General features: G+C 40.1%; 1 long non-coding RNA gene across 1 annotated transcript; it reads left to right on the top strand.

The window, feature by feature from the left end:
- Positions 1-3,812: 3,812 nt before the first annotated feature.
- Positions 3,813-4,611, top strand: LOC149322083 (uncharacterized). The gene is made up of 3 exons (XR_016279767.1): positions 3,813-3,895; positions 4,011-4,076; positions 4,198-4,611. It is a non-coding gene; the product is annotated as an uncharacterized LOC149322083 (long non-coding RNA).
- Positions 4,612-5,329: the final 718 nt, after the last annotated feature.

The raw sequence follows: 5,329 nt of genomic DNA, 5'->3' as shown, positions 1-5,329 counted from the left end.
AAACTTACCATTGCTGATGGATCATTAAGCAACCATGTATATCAATACTCTCTGCCTGAATATTATTATTATTATTACTGTTAAGCTTTATTTGCCAAGTGCTGAAAGTTTACACAGCAATGTATTTCTATTGCTTTTAATTGGGATAATTTTTATTTTGTAGAACATTTCTACTTGCATGTATAAAATAACATGTATGGCCACTCTACCATGCATTTTGGATTGTTTGAATGAAGACACTTCTTGGTCACAAAGTACATGTAAAGGCTGTCAAACAGAAGCGGTATGATGTGGGCTAACTTTACAGGGGCCTACTGGTAATATGTCATACCAGCATCTACCTTGAATGTTTGGAATGCTAGCTTTTCACAGCTAAGCGAATTTGATATCTGGATAAAGGTTGTTATGTTACCTCTATCTTTATGAAACTATGTACCTTTGAGGCTCTTGGCAGTGTGTATTTCCTGTACTTGGTGGCATGGTATTCAAGAAATTTTCAATCTGCCAGTCTGAACAGGTATTTTTATATAGAAGTAAAGGACACTACTGTTAAGCATGGCAACAGATGTGAGTTATTAATTACAAACTGCATTTATTACACTGCGATGCAATACAACAAAACAATCTTCTCAATCTGTAATAACAAACAAATGATTACCCAGAAATTGGGGAATCATACTTGTTAAAAATAAAGTCTGGTTCCCTTGGAACAACATACTTGTAACATATCCAACTTTGGATGCAAGTCAAAACAAGGTTTTATAAAAAAATCAGAAATGCTTCTCCCCGACCATTTGGGCTGGGGAGGAGATTTTGCTGGCCTCTCATTAGAGACCAGCATGTTAAAGGAAAACAGCATGCTCTGCTGGCTGTTGGGAGAGGAGGGGGCGGGGTTTAGCTTGCTTGGGGCTTCCCTGCCCAAACTCCTCTCACTTGGCTTCAAACGCTGGCCCACCCTCCCACCTCGACATCAGTGTGAAAATTAATTCTGGTCGCCTCGGGGCCGGGTAGGAATTTTCTCCCCTTTCCAAGGGTTTTTTCGCCTACCCCACACTGTTGATTGAGGACTTTGACAATTGGCATGGGTGTGGTCATAAATAGGTTCCACGCATAGGCGGGGGGAGATAGATGTTTCGGTGAACACCTCGGCACCCTCCTAAAGGGTGAAGCTAGGTCTCTGGAAATCACGTTTAGGTCTTGCGAGTAAACGTGAAGGGAAAGAGACTTGCCTTGGGGCTGGCTTGAGATTTAAACCCTCACTTAAGTCTGGCGAGTTAAGTGGGGGAGTCTTGGGTTGGCCTTCCGGATGCCGGCCGGGGAGCAACCCAAAGTATGGATTGCCCTTGGGGCACAGGTGTTTTCGCCCTTTGGAAGCTGGGGAATTGGTCTTGGAGCAGACCATCTGCCAGCTGTTCCTACACAAGGTTCTCCCCCCTGGTTTTTTGCAGTTCGCGAAGAAATAAGTTTAAATAAGTTGAGTTAAATAAAGTTGCCCATTTTATAACCCAGTTCTCTGTGTCTGGTCTCATTATTAATGAGTTGGTCAGCAATACCCTTTTAAAAAAAAGGACAATCAATACATCGTTATCATCGATCGATGCATGTTATTGGACATCTAAATAATAGCCATCGTATTTTAACAGTACAGTACTGTGTCCAACCTCTAAACTTGTATTCAATAACAACGCAGTAATAATAACATGTGTGAATACATTTAAGTGGTGGATGTTTCCTGCAGATGCAATTCAATTATATTCTCGATTTTCTTTAATCTTCCATTCATTCTCTGTAGTACTCCCACAATTTTCCTATTGATATTTTCCTGGATTTTCAAGGAAGATTGCACTGTACAGACAAAAGATATATACAAATAGCTTTTAATAAGACAGTTTATTGCAATGTATTCTCTGTTTAACACAATATGTTCGTATATTTCTTTTTATTTACTGTCTTGAAAGTAAAGTTTTCGTGATATTCAGTTCTCCGGTATATAGATGTATGTTATTAATATAAACCTTAATCCTTATATGACCACCACTCTATTTTGAAAAAGACAATGCATATTTATTTAAATTCACCTGACTGTTGAAGTTCAGATATATAGCTGGGTACAAGAGTTTGGGGTTCTGGCAAGATGTCTCTTGCCGAAAGGATTCCCGATGGTCCCGACTGGATTCCACTACAGCAAGGTTCATCTATAGTATCTGCATGTTGATCCATATAAAAAAATTAAAGAGATAACTAGATCAGAAATTGTGCATTGATCATAGTAAGAATACTCTAGGAAAACTGCAGGTCGATAATACAACTAAAAATGTAGGACATTAAAATTTCTCCATCTTTTTGCAGTTAGAAAAAGTAAGAAAACAGAGTGGCAATGCTGTTGTCTAATAAATTTATCCTCCATATGTACACCCATCTATCCCTTCCTATGTTGGAAAAGTATGGCGACCTCAGGGCTGGTAGTCCATTTTAGTGTTGTTTTCTTTTGGAAACTGATAAGGGAAGTAGCCTAATATGATATTGATATAGTGACTGTCTTTAGCAACTGTTCCTTATGGCTACAACACTGGAGGAATTCCATGGCATACTATGCAACAATGAGCCTTTACTTGTAAAGCTACAAACTTACCCGAGGGATTTTTTTCCTGGGAGCCATGGTTCCCCGCCATAAGCCACAGCTCTTTCATTAGGGGGAAAAAGGGTGGTTGTTTTTCTTTGGGGGGTGATGGCCCAAAACTATTCAGACTGTCCAAAAATGTATCACGCGTCATTTTGAACTTCATGAATACCTCTTCGACGGTGCGGTTGTAGCCATGCATTTTTAATTGCGCTGCTACCTCTCTATGCACAGGAAGAATGGTTATAGAATGGGACCTCATGAGCGTCTTTAATTTTCCGCTCCCCCTAACAAATCTCAGGAGCAGATCAATCTCCTTATTGACCCATTTGGAACCCTTACTACGCGCCATCACTGCTTCCCAATAACTTCGGCCACTCCGAAATGTCCAGCGGGAAGAGGGATTTGCAATGTCATCACTGTGCAGGGATTTTTGGCACCAAAACATAGACTTGCGCCCTCTAGTGCTTTTACTGCAGTGCCGGGAGTTTGGGAGTGCAGAGAGCCAGCATCAGCAGCTAAGTGCTAACGCAGAAGTTTATTTCACAACCTCTATAATTAAATTGCAGACAGTATTATTTTATACTTTCTGTAATTAGGAAAGCCATGGATAGCCATGCAGTGACCGAAAGCAGTGCCTCCGCACAAGCAAGGGGGAGGGTGTGGAGTGCCAATAAAGTTTTGGCCTTATTGGAAATATGGAAAGAACAAAAATTGCAGACCAAATTAAAAAAGAATTACAGAAATTTGGATATATTTAAGGTTGTATCTGATGAAATGGCAAAGAAAAACCATGTCAGATCTGCCGAGGAATGCAGAAGCAAATCCAAAAAAATGAGATTTGAGTATAGAAAGGTTGTGAAACATAATCAGAGAAGTGGAAGCAACCCTATTACATGTCCCTTTTATAGGGAACTAGAGGAAATCTTTCATGGGGATGTTAGCATCACCCCTCATAGGTTATCCCGAAGTCTTCATTTTGAAAGGGAGGGTGAAACCACAAATGTGACTCAAGAAACCGCATCCACCTCCATGGCTAACACAGTCGAAGGAAGCACCCAAGAAACAACTACCAGACAAGACAGTGATGAAGGCAAGTAGCCCATCTGTAATGTCTGAAGATTTCTGCTATAACAACATTATTTTGTTAAAATAACAAAGGCTTTACTCTTTTTTTTCCCTTGAATTTTTCAGATTCTGATGACACTTGTGTCGATGACACAATAATCACTATACCTTTCACAATTTTGGAAAGTGGACCTACGCAAATAGCAGGTAGTCATATATAAATTTATGTCAATTTCTGGATCTCTGTTTTCTTCATAAATATTGTGAACCTGTATATGTGTTCAAAAGAAATAACGTTGGTGTTTGATGCTCCACTTTGAAGGTGCGACTGGAGAACAATTGGGTGACTTGGAAAGACGTGCAGATGATACAAGCGGTAGAAGCGATGGTAGGTAGCATCTGCTTTTCTAAGAAAATTCCTTGTCTAAAACCCTTTACATGATGCTACCATAAGAAATAAATTTCCTTCCCGTGGGCTTAATCTATTTTCACTAATTTTTAAATTTCAGTACGTAACGATCCAGAGGACGAACCACCCAATGTATTGCTGTCTCCTGGAACAAGACTGCGTTCGAACAGGAACAGGAATCGTCGCGCCAGACGAGGAGAACATATTGCGCGCACTATAATGCAGAGTGCAAGTCGAGAGGCCCAACTTACCCGGAGAACACAGGAACGGTTCATGGAAATTGTACACGACAGCATGAAAGACTGTAGGAGGACAGAAATGGAACTTGTAAATATTATGAAGGAAGATGTAAGGAGAAGTGCACAGGACAGACAGAGAATGTTGCAGTACATGGAGACCATGACTGAACTGTACCGGAGGAAAGTAGATCATGAATGTTCACTTCCAACGGGGCAACATGATACTATCGCCCAAGGAACTATGCACACATCATTCAGGGCATCTCCGTGTGATATTACTCCTTCAACACCAGGCCCAGCTATCTTTACAGATTTCCAGGAGCAACCATCCACATCGTATTTTGGTGGGAAACGTCAAGGGAACAATTCCCCTCAACTCTTTGATGAACTTCCTCCTGCTTATGCTCCTGATGGTTGTCCTGTCACTCCTACTAGTGAAATTAGAGATGATGACAACACAGTAGAGAACATCAACAGGGATGTTCAGAATGTTGTTGCAGTCACTGATCCCCCAGAAAATGAAGGCTGTATTGGAACCGTGCAATGTGTGAACAATGCAGGAACATCTTCCTTGCAATGCGCAGTTGCACCTGTACCAAAACAAAATAAACCATGCAGTTCTCGTACTGGGAGGCTAGTCAAGAAAAAAAAAATATTTTCCCCATAAGGGAAACATATAGGGAAAAGGTTCTGTTTTGAAACCTCAGATATGTTTCAGCATTCTATGTTTACCCTGTTACGTGCCCTTTGTGACCGATAAAGAGGGACTTAAACCATTTCTCCTTGAACCAAATTAAAATTTCGTTTTCATGTTAAGAAAAACGTTTGTATGTCACCATGTGCATATGGATATGTTCTCACCTAATGTATATACAGTTTATATAAATGCATGCTTTCTTGACATAATGGAAAACAAGCCACCAGACGGTTTTTTTTTTCAAAAGAAAAAGGATATTTAATCGTGTTTTAAAATGTTAAGTTATATTGTTGATA

Source organism: Sceloporus occidentalis, unplaced genomic scaffold (genome assembly GCF_023333645.1).
Source record: "Sceloporus occidentalis isolate IW3139 unplaced genomic scaffold, rSceOcc1.0.p SCAF_1, whole genome shotgun sequence".
Lineage (NCBI taxonomy): Eukaryota > Metazoa > Chordata > Lepidosauria > Squamata > Phrynosomatidae > Sceloporus > Sceloporus occidentalis.
Note: the sequence above shows the minus strand (reverse complement) of the source record. Positions and strands in the feature narration are given on the sequence as shown.